Here is a 14,713-nt window from a genome sequence, read left to right as displayed (position 1 = left end):
ATCATTTCATTGTTTGAAGCTACACGGTGGTAAATTTATTCAAAATACCACAAATTTGTGTTTCCCTGCTGAAAATAAGGCATAGACCAGCCTTCAAAACATGAGCTGCCTAAGGCAATGTATCTCCCTCTAAATCCTCTATTTTGCAAGCCTCAAGAAAAAATCTGGAGCGGAGCCTTTATATTTGAGATTTCCAGCCATGTTCGTACTTCATACTGAAAGAGTTGTTCAGATTCAGTTTACAAAGTATGCGGAGCACTAGATTAAGGAGAAGTGACAAGACAAAATTAGCTTTGCAAGATGTACTATTTATACATCAGAAAATGACACTGCATGAAATATTTCCATTCTGCAGTCATGACAATTGTGCTGTGGTGAATATATGAGATTATTAACATGTACTGGGTTTCATCATGCACATGTTACACAGTCTCTTAAAAATAATGGGAGATTCTTAATGTGCAACTAACCCACTCCTAACAATGCAGTTAATGATCCCTATTAAAGTAGCCATATTTCCAAAGACTTCTGAGGAATTCCTCAAATACATGCTCAGTTTTTCTTTCATAAAAAAATCATTACTTGAACATCTAGGCCCTCCCAAGGGAATAATTCTCCCTCTTCCCCAAACCCCACCCCGATCCAACATGAACAAAGACACTCAGTACCTGAAATTATACAGCTAATCACCAACACCCCACACTCATGCATTGCTATCAGTTGAGTTTTCTTTGTGTAGTATTGTGAGAGAAGAAACAGATGTAAAGATATAAATATTTGTATTAACATGTTTTGCATTTACATTTAGTTATATTATGGTTTGTCATCATGTTCTAGTAATTACCTGAGTTCTCATAGCAACAGTTGAGAGATAATAACATTGTCCTTCCTCATGTAATATTGCCATGACAATTGTATCTTTCAATCAGAGTGGAAGGTCTTCATTTTATTGTTGGATATCTTTGTTGTTCAAATAAATAGTCTGCTAATTCACTCTCCTTCAGTGCATGGCAACTTGAAGCTTAATGTGCGTCTTATCATTGCAGTGGACTCCAATTATATAAACATCATGTGTAAAGGAAAATATTTCCCTTATTAAGATAATACCTTCACTGTGCTCGTTTCAAGCATAAATGGAAATTAATCACTAAACAAGACATTTCTCTCAATAAAATGTAATTATTTCTTTCAGTTTATCTAATAATTTAAATTTTTCAGATAGTCCTTCAAAGTGAAGTTTAGATATTTTTTTCCAGGGTAAGGTACTCTTCCAGATTATAAACATGTTCAAAAGAGACCAGAACAATGTTGTTTAAACATTATGGCCTGAATCTTCCATGGAGTGGCAATCACAGTCGGATTGCCACTCTGCTCCTAGTTACTTACCCTGAAATACAGCTGCACGTTCCTCACCTGATCTTCCGACATGGGCCAGGTGAGAATCGCACAGTGCAGCAGGTTCCTGAGGCCTTGTGTCAAGAGCAGGAGAGTCAAGGGTGAGAAAGACACACCCACTCTTTTACGGCACTAGCTGCCATAAAGCAAGTAAATTTAAAGGTCAAGGGGAAGCCAGGGAGAAGCTAAGTGTATAAGGTAAATGGGTAGGATGGAGGGGCGGGGTCAGGTGGTCATTGTCGGGGGATGGTCAGGCGGTGGGGTGGTCGGTGAGGATAGTCGGGGGGAGGGATGAGGAAGTATTTGGGGGCTGGATAGGGTATTTTGGGGTCCCCGGGGATGGGGAGGGTAGTCAGCGGGGGTGGCCCGTGGGTTTCAGGAGGGCAGCGGGGGGCATGGGGCTAGTCAGGAGCTGGGGAGGGTATCTGGCGATCCCGTGAGGGTGGGGAATGTAGTCCAGTGGTGGATCAGGAGGGTAGTCGACAGGGGGTGTGAGAGATTAGTCGGGGAGGGGTGGGGATGTAGTCAGTGGGAGGGGTGTCATGTGGTGCGACGGGTTGGGGGGAGGAGATGGGTGTTAGTACTATAGTTACCCAGGAGTTAGAAATGGTTTTAATTCTTCTAACTTTTCCTGGGTAATTATTCCTGTAAGACAGAACGATCCGAAGACTGCGAACCTCCTGGGCAATTGCCATGCAGTCCATACATGGGAACTTCTGGGGATGGAGGGGTATGCTGGGAGATTTCCCAGCACATCTTAGGGGTACCAATCACACCCACCCACCCCTGCCAACCCCCCCCCTACCACCCTGGGTACATCACTCCGGAGATCAGAAGTCATGGGTAAGTATTGTGTTAAGTGGCCACACTCTGTGCAATTCCCCATTTATTTAGAAACTAGTGGCATAATGATGGCAGCACCATGTTACAGATGCTCTCCTCCTTAGCTCTGTCCATGGTGGTTCCCTTTTCTAATCATCCCATCAATCTGTTGTTTGTGTGGAGCACATGATTTTACTTTTTCCTTTCTTCACCTTCAGAAGCTATTAATTTTCCATTCATAGCCCTGCTCTCTGGCCCAAAACATTGACTCCAGTCTTTTAGCACTTAGGGACACTGGTTCACATGCTATGTACATCTTGTGCATGGTTTTGCTGCGTGCATGTTTGTTTGCTTTCTTCTTCCTCTTTGACTTGTTATGTTCCTTTTTAAATGCTGTTTATCTGTAATATCTTTCTGTGCTAAGAATAGGTTTTATACCAGAAGCATCAGCTGTTTTGTCTTTTCATGTCAGATGCTGCCAGTACTTTCTGTAATGTCTATGGGATGCTGATTTTTGTTCATAGTTTGGAATGCCTGTGCTGTCTAGCCTGGCTACAAAAAATGGTTAAACAGTGAGGTTTTAATCCATCAATGTTGGCTATTTTTTCGTAAATAGTAACAAACACAATTGTTTATGACAAGGTTTTGCATTTAGATAACACTTGGATTCTGAATCCTTTTATTTTTAATTCTCTTTTAGGCTTTATTTAAATTCCTTTACATGTTCTACAATCTGCAAAAAGCATAATTGTCATGGGATTTATCTTCATACAATTGTGGCTTTCTGATTTAAGCTTTTACTTATTACCATATGCAAATCAATTATTTTGCTCAAATTAAAATTCCATTGTGAGTTTTCATGAACAATACTGAAGGAGCATGATTAGGCTTAATTTACATATATAAATAGGACTTTTTAAAAAAAAAACAATGAAAGTATGGGAAGAGACTACTAGCTAACATCAAAGGAAATCCAAAAGTCTCCTATAGACACATAAATAGTAAATGGGTAGTTAGAAGAGAGATGGCATTATACTGTTATTATTCAAAACGAGTTAGGAACCAGATTATTATCCGCATGTATACATACATATCCAGGATGCCACATCATTCACAACTGTGCTACAGCCAGTGTACCAAGCAACAATGTATCATTCCACAGCACATGGTGAGACCTGAGAAACACATTCAATGTCAGCTTGAGCATTTGTGTCAGGAGGGGATGTGATGACCCATGTGCTGGGAAAAACCTATATTTCCTTTTGTGTGATGTCCCTTTAAGATCAAAGTGAACTAGGGAATATTTTGAAAGTGACTTAATTGGTTTCCAGATTATGACATTGTTAAGTTCCGAGATATATCCATGTGACCTGGGGTTACCATGGGGTTGAACAACTAAAAATCAAAATATAAATAGAAAGCTAATCGCAGTGAGGTTGGGTTTCAACCTGTTTTTTGCTGTTTAGCAGTTCTGAACACTGTGAATTTGTGGAAGAAGAAAGTAAGCAAGTCTTTCTCCGTATTAAACAGTTTTCTCTTTGACATCTTCAAACAGATCCTAGTGTTGAAGCAGGTCTCTGAGAATAGACCAGAGACTGTGTTACTGTGTATGTTATATAGTTGGAAAAGGCAGAGCACTGAAGATAGGAAGCATGAGTGAGTGTGTATTGGACAATATTCATTTTTACTATTGAAGTGGTGCCAGAGCCCACCAGACCATTTAAAGAGGCTGGAGAAAAGAGTCTCTGGGGATTCTGTGCCACCAGGACCATGACAACAGTGACATAGGGTTCATAGATATGTGCCTTGTTGGTGGTGAGAGTATCTAGGGCCTTTGGATGGAATACAGCTGCTGGTGAATGTGCCTCAGGAGCTGAAATGCTTGGGTAAAAAGTAAGAAATCCGATAGAATGAAGGCCAAATTGGGAAGACTATGTGACTGCACGTAGTCCTACATTAGTGTGTTATGACCACGGATTATAACCCTGAATTACCTATGGACTTATTAAACTTTTAATTAAGACATGTATTTTTTAGAAAAGGACATACAAGGAAAAGTTGGCTGAGACTGTAAAAGTAACCAATTGCTGGAAAATTCCTATGTGAATTACACTTGATCAACACCAACTAGTCCAGAGAATGGGATGTTGCACCTAAAAAGGTGTCAAGGCCTACTTCAGACAGAGACAATTCAAAGGAAAAGATGCAATGCAAAAACTGAACTTTCACCTCCTGTGGTTGCGGAGATAATGAAGGCTCATTACCATCTCAGCAGAAACAATCTCCTGTGAGGTTAAATCCCAGACTGTGGACATGATGTGAGCTGAAAAGAAAGCAGGTCTGGGCAAAAGACATGTTTGTTTTTCCCCTTCCAGGAACACACAAGGAAAGGGGGTTAAAAAGCCAACTGCAACTCTAGTTCTGTGTGCTAGTTTTGGTGTCCCAGGCCTGGTGTGTGAGGGTGTGTCATGAAGCTCATAACTGAAGAACATCAACTAGGCATGCCTGCGCTTGCAGGTAAAAAGGTTTCTCTCTGATTGCTGGAAACAAGTCATAAGTCAGCAAAGCCACAGTCGAAGAAGGAAATAGGACAACTCCTTTCAGCTAACCTGCAGAAGCAAGAATCTCCAAACCAGCTGCCCAACTGACAAAATCATCTCTATCGGAATCATCCAACTGAACGGCCATAACATTTCATCATCTACTCCTTACGGACAAGCCAAATAATGATTTGGATATCTTTTTTAACTTCTATTTCTGGGCTCACTTCTCTTTTATAATGTGTGTATGTGTATTGTGTTTTTATTATTTTTTCTCATATTTTAGTAACTAATAAACTCACGCTTTTTTTGACTCAAGAAAGCCTGGTTAAATTGGTTCCTTTTAAAATATAAATTCATTTGGACTGGGAAAAGGTATCCAAGAGGGAATGGATCCTTTTTAAATTAACCTTGCTGTGATCAACCCAAGGGGGTTGAATAAAGAAGGGGAGCCAGTTCATCCCTCCTCACCCAGGAGCATAACAATTTAGGGTGCCTTGTCAGGGATTATAACAAATTGGGGGACCTCATCTGGGGATCTGTCATAACAAATGTGGGACGTAATGTGAGTGCTTGTAACAATGTGAGGTGCAAAAACAAAAATTGCTGGAAAAACTCAGCAGGTCTGACAGCATCTGTGGAGAGGAAGACAGAGTTAACATTTCGAGCCCGTATGACTCTTCATCAGAACTAAAGAGAAATAGAAGTGTGGTGAAATATAAGCGGTTTAAGGGGGGTCGGACAGGTGGAGATGGATAGAGGGCCAGTGATAGGTGGAGGCAAAGGAGAGATTGCCAAAGGTGTCATTAACAAAAGGACAAAGGGGTGTTGATGGTGGTGATATTAGCTAAAGGATGTGCTAATGGTGACATTAAGGGTAGAAAGCAGGATGAGCAAGTGACAGATCGCCTTAGTGGGGGTGGGGTGGGGGGAAGGGATCGAAATAGACGAAAAGGTGGAGATAAAACAATGGATGGAAATAAATTTTTAAAATAATAATAGAAATAGGTGGGAAAAGAAAAATATATATATAAAAAATATACAATAATTATAAGAAAAAAGGGGATCAAAAAGGGAGGAGAGAGTTCATAATCTGAAGTTGTTGAACTCAATGTTAAGTCCGGAAGGCTGTAAAGTGCCTAATCAGAAGATGAGGTGCTGTTCCTCCAGTTTGCGTTGAGTTTCACTGGAACATTGCAGCAGGCCAAGGATGGACATGTGGGTATGAGAGCAGGGTGGTGTGTTGAAATGACAAGCGACAGAGAGGTCTGGGTCATGCTTGCGGACAGACCGAAGGTGTTCCGCAAAGCGGTCACCCAGTCTGCGTTTGGACACTCCAATGTAGAGGAGACCGCATTAGGAGCAGTGAATGCAGTAGGCTAAATTGAGGGAAGTGCAAGTGAAGTGCTGCTTGACTTGAAAGGAGTGTTTGGACCCTTATCAGTGAGGAGGGGGGAAGTAAAGGGGCAGGTGTTGCACCTTCTGCGGTTACATGGGAAGGTGCCGTGGGAGGGGGTTGAGGTGTAGGGGGTGATGGGGGAGTGGGCCAGGGTGTCCCGGAGGGAACGGTCCCTATGGAATGCCGACGGGGGGGTGAAGGGAAGATGTGTTTGGTGTTGGCATCGTGCTGGAGTTGGCGGAAATGGCAGAGGATGATCCTTTGAATGCGAAGCCTGGTGGGGTGATAAGTGAGGACAAGGGGGACCCTATCATGGTTTTGGGAGGGAGAGGAAGGTGTGAGGGCGGATGCGCGGGAGATGGGCCGGACACGGTTGAGGGCCCTGTCAACCACCTTGGGTGGAAAATCTCTGTTAAGGAAGAAGAAAGACATGTCAGAAGAACTGTTTTTGAAAGTGGCATCATCAGAACAGATGCGATGGAGGCGAAGGAACTGAGAGAATGGGATGGAGTCCTTACAGGAAGCAGGGTGTGAGGAGCTGTAGTCGAGGTAACTGTGGGAGTCGGTGGGCTTGTAATGAATATTGGTGGACAGTCTATCACCAGAAATTGAGACAGAGAGGTCAAGGAAGAGAAGGGAAGTGTCAGTGATGGACCATGTGAAAGTGATGGAAGGGTGGAAATTGGAAACAAAATTAATAAATTTTTCCAGGTCCAGACGAGAGCATGAAGCAGCACCGAAGCAGTCATCAATGTACCAGAGAAAGGGTTGTGGGAGGGGGCCGGAGTAGGACTAGATCAAGGAATGTTCCACATACCCCATAAAGAGACAAGCATAACTGGGGCCCATGCGGGTACCCATGGCCCCTCCTTTTATTTGGAGAAACTGAGATGAGATAAAGGAGAAATTGTTCAGTGAGAGAACAAGTTCAGCCAGATGGAGGAGAGTAGTGGTGGATGGGGTTTGTTCGGGCCTTCAAGGAAGAAGCAGAAAGCCCTCAGACCATCCCGGTGGGAGATGGAGGTGTAGAGGGATTGGATGTCCATGGTGAAGAGGAGGTGTTTGGGGCCAGGGAACTGAAAATTGTTGATATGATGTAGAGCATCTGAGGAATCGCGGATGTAGGTGGGAAGACACTGGACAAGGGGAGAGAGAATAGAGTCAAGATAGGAAGAAATTAGTTCCATGGGGCAGGAACAGGCTGACGGGATAGTCCTGTTTGTGGATTTTGGGTAGGAGGTAGAAGCAGGACATCTGAGGTTGGCAGACTACGAGGTTGGAAGCTGTGGAGGGAAGATCTCTGTAGGAGATAAGGTCAGTGACAGTCCTGGAAACAATGGCTTGATGTTCAGTGGTGGGGTCATGGTCCAGGGGGAGGTAGGAGGAAGTGTCTGCGAGTTGGTGCTCAGCCTCTGCGAGGTAGAGGTCAGTATGCCAGACAACAACAGCACCACCCTTGTCAGCGGGTTTGATAACAAAGTCAGGGTTGGACCTAAGAGAACGGAGTGTGCCAAGTAACAAGGAAGGAAATGGAAGTGTCCGTGATGGACCATGTGAAAGTAATGGAGAGGTGGAAATTGGAAGCAAAGTTAATAAATTTTTCCAAGTCCGGATGAGAGCATGAAGCGGCACCGAAGTAGTCATCGATGTATCGGAGAAAGAGTTGTGGGAGGGGGCCTGAGTAGGACTAGAACAAGGAATGTTCCACATAGCCCATAAAGAGTAAGTATGTATGTAAAAGTAAGTATGTGAGGTGCTATTTACATTTTTATATGAAACATCCTTCGCCTGTTAATTAATGTTTGAATTATGTTAAGTTGAGTTGGTTTGTTACAGTAAAAGTTTTAAGAGGTGAATTCTGGCCCAGTGGCAAATCAAATTAGCTGAAGACTGGCATCTGTCATGCTGGGGACCTCAGGAGGAAGCCGAGATGGACTCGGTGCTTCTGGCTGAAGGTAGTTGCAAATGCTTTAGCCTTGTTTTTTGCACTAATGAGCTGGGCTCCCATATCCTTGAGGATGGAGATATTTGTGGAGCCTCCACCTTCAGTTAGTTATTTAATTGTCCACCACTATTCATGACTGGATGTGGCAGGACTGCAGAGTTTTGGTCTGATCTGCTAGATGTGGGATCATTTAGCTCTGTCTATTGCATGCTGCTTTCACTGCGTGTCATGCAAGTAGTCCTATGTTGTAACTTCACCAGGTTGACACCTCATTTTTAGCTATGCCTGGTGCTGCTCCTGGCATGCCCTCCTGCACTCTACATTGAACCAAGGTCGATCCCCCGGCTTAATGGTAATGGTAGAGTGATGGATATGACGGGCCGTTAGGTTACTGATTGTGGTCGATTACAATTCTGCTGCTGCTGATGGCCCACAGTGCCTCACGGGTGCTCAGTTCTGAGCTTCTAGATCTGTTCGAAATCTATTCCATTTAGCATGGTGGTAGTGCCACACAACACAATGGAGGGTATCCTCAATGCAAAGGCAGGACTTTGTCTCCACAAGGAGTGTGTGGCTCCTATCAATACTGTCATGAACAGATGCATCTTTGACAGGTAGGTTGATGAGGATGAGGTCAAGTAGGTTTTTCCATCTTTTTGATTCCGTCACTACCTGGCTCAGACCCAGTCTAACAACTATGTCCTTTAGGACTCAGCCAGGTAGGTCAGTAGTGCTGTTACCACTGACTCTTGGTGATGGACACCCAGAATACAATCTGTGTTCTGTCATCCTAAGTTCTTCTTCCAGTTGGTGTCCAACATGGAGGAGTGCTGATTCATCAGCTTGGGTAGGGGGGGCGGGGGTGGGGTGGGGGGTGTTTGTGGAGGGCAATACGTGGTAATCAGCAGGAGGTTTCTTTGTTCATGTTTGACCTGATGCCATGAGACTTTATGGGGCCTGGGGTCAATGTTGAGGACTCCCAGGGCAACTCCCTCCAAACTGTATATCAATATGCCACCATCTCTGGTGGGTCTGTCCTGCCGGTGGGACAGGACATACCGAGAGATGGTGACAGTGGTGTATGGGACATTGTAAGTTTTGATTCAGTGAGTATAACTATATCGGGCTGCTGCTTGACTAGTCTGTCGGACAGCTCTCCCAATTTTGGAACAAGCCCCCAGATGTTAGCAAGGAGGACTTTGCAGTGTTGATTGGGCTTGGTTTGCCATTGTCATTCCCGATGACTAGGTCACGGCCACGTGGTCTGTCCAATTTCATTCCTTTTAGGCTGCATAGCGGTTTGATACAGCTGAATGGCTTGCTAGGACATTTCAGAAAGCAGTTAAGAGTCAACCACATTGCTGTGGGTCAGACCAGGTAAGGACAGCAGATTTCCTTCCCTGAAGGACATTAATGAACCAGATGGGTTTTTACGACAATCAACAATGGTTTCATGGTCATCATTACTGAGATTAGCTTTCTGTTAATCCCAGATTTATTAGTTGAATTTAAAGTCCAACATCTGCCATGTTAGAATTTGAACCCGTGTCCCCAGAGTATTAGCCTGAGCCTGTGGATTACTAATCCAGTGAGATTACCAATACACCACCACGTCCTCTATGGTGCACAGGCTGCCGGAGATGGGATGTAAATTGGGAAATTCATGTAAGGACCCCAGGGAAGTCTTGACACACAGATATGCATTAAAATTTTCCAAAATGTTTAAACGCCTGATGGGCTGATTTCACTGCCGGGACCCTCCATGCAAATCTTCCACTCTGAACTCTGTCATGGGCCAGATGTGGGCCAGATACATGGGACTTACCTGGATACTTACCCTGGAATTGTTACACTGGTTAATATCTGGTCTAATTCAGTGATTAGCCAGCATAACAGAACTGAGCACTCCAACCAAACCCCCAATTGACACCCCCCCTGCCTGACCCAACTCAACTAACGCCCCCCCACCAACCCTGACTACTCCAACCCGACCCAATTTAGCCACTCACTTGAAAATCCACTCAATCATCCATTCACCTATCTATTCATCCATTCATCCATTCATCCACTCATCCACTCATTCGTTCGCTCACCCACCCACTAACCTTTCACCGACTCACCCATTCACTAACCTACTAATTTACTGAAAGACTGGAGACCTTTCAAAAAACTTACCTGAATACAGCAGATACTGTCTTTCCTTGCACCTGATGATCTTCCCCCAGGCATTCCCCCAGTGATCCATCGATGCTTCAAACAGGATCAAAAGACCCAGCTGCAAAATTGCAAAAGGGTTGGATTACAGAAATCTTCACAGGCAGCGTTAATGTGGAAGATCAGGACCATTCAATCATTTTTTAATGTTCAAATTTATCCCAAAACTCCAAAAATTGAAAGTCACGAAGCTAATATTGAATTATTCACAAATAGAAAGGTTTTCATTTTTAAAAGACTATTCCATTCAAATTAATGGAAAGAAAAATTAGCTGGATTCTGCAATGGGCAGGGAATTCACCAGTACTAATTCTACATCATCATTCAGGATGAATTTCACCTGCAGATTAACCACTCAGCTTTACCTTGCCACCACCACTCTCGACCTATCCTCTGTCTCTAAATTGTTACACTGCTTGTCCGACATCCGATACTAGGTTTGATTCTGTTCACAAAAAGAAAGCAGGAAACTATAGACCAGTAAGCTGAATGCTTGTCATTGGGGAAATGCTAAAATCCATTAGTTAATAGGTAGTAGCGAGACATTTGGAATGTCATCATACAATCAGGCAGAGTCAACATGTTTTTGTGAAGGGAAATCACGTTTGGCTAATAATTAGAGTTTCTTGAGGATGTAACAAACAGTGTGGATGAAGGGGAACCAGTAGATGTAATGTATTTGGATTTCCAGCAGGCATTCAATAAGGTGCAGGTGCCACATAAAAGGTTACTACACAAAATAGAGCATATGGCTTTGAGGGTAAAATATTAAAATGGATAGAGGGCTGGCTAACTAATAGGAAACAGAGAGTCCAGGATAAATGGATTATTTGCAGGTTAGCAAACTGTAAGAAGTCAAGTGCCTCAGGGATCAGTGCTGGGACTTCAAACATTTACAATCTATATTAATGACTTGGATGCAGGGACTGGCTGTATTGTACCCACATTTGCTGACAATTTGAAGAGAGGTAGGAAAGCAAGTTGTGTGGAGGATACAAAGGCAAGGATTTTTAGAATGGTGGAGTTCCCCTTCTGAAGAGTGAGTGGCGACCACATCCCCACCAATACTGGTATTAATTGACTGGGGATGGGACTTCCACCCCTCACTCAGGAGGAAGTTCCACCTCAGAGAGTTGTGGCTGGCAGTCCTCTAGTCCCAGCAACACCAGGATCTGCAGTGGACATGATTGAGACTACAAGCAGTCCCCAGGGTCTAAGCCCCACAAGTCCAAGACCAGGTAAGTGTGGAGGTCTCAGTGTGGGAAGGAGAGGGGAGGCCTTGGGATGGTGGGCAAAGGGGAGGTGGGGGTGTTGGTGGAGAGTCCAGGCAGGAAGTGAGCACCCGCAGGGGGCAGAGCTGGTGGATGGTGCCCGAGGCCTGATCAGAGTCACTTGCTGGGCTTTCCCACCCACCACCACCCCCCGTGCCCCTGGACTCCTCCCGCCAGACTGAAATTTGAGGTTGAGCAGGAAAAAGCCCTTAAATGATCATTCATTGGCCATTTAAGGGCCTCAATGAGGGCAAGGCGGGTGGGCCGGCTATAAAATTACGGAGAGGTCAGGATGGATGGGAGTGCAGTGGGAAGGTCATCGAGGAATTTTACAGACCCTCCCTGCCTATAAACCCGCTGGAGGGGGAACATAAAATTCAGCCCAATGGGCATGGGCGAGGGTGAGTAAATGATCACCCTGAGGTCCAGGTCTTGCTACATGTAGGAACAGACTGCTCCAGTACCTGAAGAGTTGCAAATGAAACTGAACACTGCTCAATAATCAGCGAGCATCCCACTTCTGACATGATAATGGGTGGCAGGTCATGATGAAGCAGCTGAAGATGGTTGGCCCAAGGGCACTATCCTGAGGAACTCCTACAGTGATGTCCAGCAGGCTGAGATGCTTGACCTCCAACATCCACAACCATCTTCCTTTGTGCTAGGTTAGCCCTCACCAGTGGAGAACTTTCCCCCTGATTCCCATTGACTTCAATTTACCAGGACTCCTTGATGACGCATTTGGTCAAATGCTGCCTTGATGTCATGGGCAGTCACTCTAGAACTCAGCTCTTTTGTCCACGTTTGGACCAAGACAGTCATGAAGTCTGCAGCCGAGTGGCCCTGATGAGAATTGGGAAAACATTAACAAATCTCCATTTCCTCGACATGTTTACTACTCATCTCCATCTGTGAATGATGAACTAAAAAAAAATATTATTTTTACTTGATCTCAGTTTCATATACAATATGCAAAACGGGGCATCATTCTGTGCACTCCACACCAGAGAAAAGCAGCCAATCTGGATTGTGCATTTAAGTCACTTTTCACTTGTATCAGTAATCACTATATTCATCTATTGTCAGGCAGTTTGCATGACAATTGTCAGCTGATGCTTATCTCAAGTGCATTTTCAAACCCTTTTCTCTCCCAACATCATTTCAGCACACTCCTGTCCCACTGAAAAACTCTCCCTAATGAATGGTCTTTTGAAAATAAAGTTTTGCTTCCAGTTAGCATCACTTATATCTGATAAATGGGAAACTGCAATGTGGATTGGTAATTCCACCAACCTTCTCACAGTAATTCTGTATCACCCATTCAACAGCAAGTAATTGCCGGCAGCTTTACACTATAGGAAAATTCTTTTAACTAGAGACAGCTTTTACTGTTACTTAAGAATCACAAAACTTAATCTTACAGGGCATTTGGTTCCTTCAACAACACAGGATCTACAGCCCAAGCATGGGACCACTTAATCAGTCCTTCTTAAATTATCATCCCCTTCCCCACAGTGTCCCCTGTTCTTATTTGTTCCCTGTGGTGTGTTGCCCTGTCTTCTGTTATCCCTTCCTTACTACTAATGTTTCCGCTAAACTGCGCGGTTGCTTAGCCGCACAGCAATCGGGAATGTTTGGTGCTGGGAACGGGCCATGCACAAACAGTCCCTTTATGATGCATGCATGCAGGCCTTGCATCAATCTTAAAGGGACCACACATTGCAACAAGCCAGCCGTGCACAATGAGCAGAGGTTAGAGGGAAGCCATACCGTCACTGTCTTGCTTCGTTCACTTTTCCCTGCTGCTCTCTGCTTTATATTTTGAAGTTCCCAGATGGTAGTACTGGGATGTGTAAATACACATTCAACGCATATCAAATGGAGCACTTGAATATTTAATTGCCCATACTGATATCCATTGTTCAGCCATCATTGACCTGAAATAATTCTGTTCCTCTCTTCCAAGATGCTGCCTGACCTACTAAGTGTTTGCAGCATTTTCTGTTTCTATTATGGAAATCTATCCAACTGGTGAGATTTCCACAAAGCTAAAAGCTACTGCGGATGCTGGAAATCCAAAACAAAAACAGAATTACCTGGAAAAACTCAGCAGGTCTGGCAGCGGTCGTGAGGACTCGAAACGTCAACTGATTTCTTCTCCACCGATGCTGCCAGACCTGCTGAGTTTTTCCAGGTAATTCTGTTTTTGTTTTGGTGAGATTTCCAGTTGCCCACACTAATAGCTGTTGAACTGCTCTGATGTCTAAATGTTGGTACCCTTGCATTGTCCTGATATCCAATTCCTCATTCTGATGTCCAATGGATCGTATAGTACCGCCTCTCTTTCTCTCATAAAGCACTTTTTCAATTTTCTGATCTTTTAAAACACTAAGAAATCACAATATTTGATAGAGAGAGTGCGACTGTTACGAAATGGCAGAAAATAGCCTATAATTCACTCATGCCTGCGCTGAGTTTAAGGCATGTATAAATGATTGCTTTTCAATAGCTCCCTCCTGATATGCATCCCCTTTGTAGAAAGCACTGACCATTCCATCCGCAGTATACTCTTTGCTCTCCTGTGAAAATGATGCCAGAATTAATGACCCCTAACATATTGCTGCAGCTTCCCTTTCTTCTTACTACAAGTACCTTTTGCAGTCATTCATTCAGGGGGAGTTATCTCTGTGTTTTATATTTGGCTTGTCAGAAATTGTATATGAGATAGAAGTCCTCTCAGAAATCCTGATAAGACCCTTATCGGCAACACAGCAAAATAAGCTTTTGTTCCACAGAATTGTAATAAGCTGGAAAGACAGCAACAATTCAGGTGGTTGGACAATATCACAGTGCACTTGACAGCTCACTGTACTGTCAATCTGTTTACCAATCTCATTATTGTAACTAAATAGCTCAATTTTTAATTCCCATTTATTTCTGAAGCATTATATTGGCCCAGATACCTAGTGAATGGAAGTGTATGGAACAATGAGTTTAAGAATGTAAATCGAATTAGCAATTGTGCAGTGTCTTTTCAGCTCATTATTTGAACACAGATGCTGTTTTTATGGAGTTTTATGCATATGAAGAAACTGAAGTGGAACAAATGAGATTTAGATTTTATTAT

This window comes from Cetorhinus maximus, chromosome 18 (genome assembly GCF_964194155.1).
Source record: "Cetorhinus maximus chromosome 18, sCetMax3.hap1.1, whole genome shotgun sequence".
Classification (NCBI taxonomy): Eukaryota; Metazoa; Chordata; class Chondrichthyes; order Lamniformes; family Cetorhinidae; genus Cetorhinus; species Cetorhinus maximus.
Note: the sequence above shows the minus strand (reverse complement) of the source record.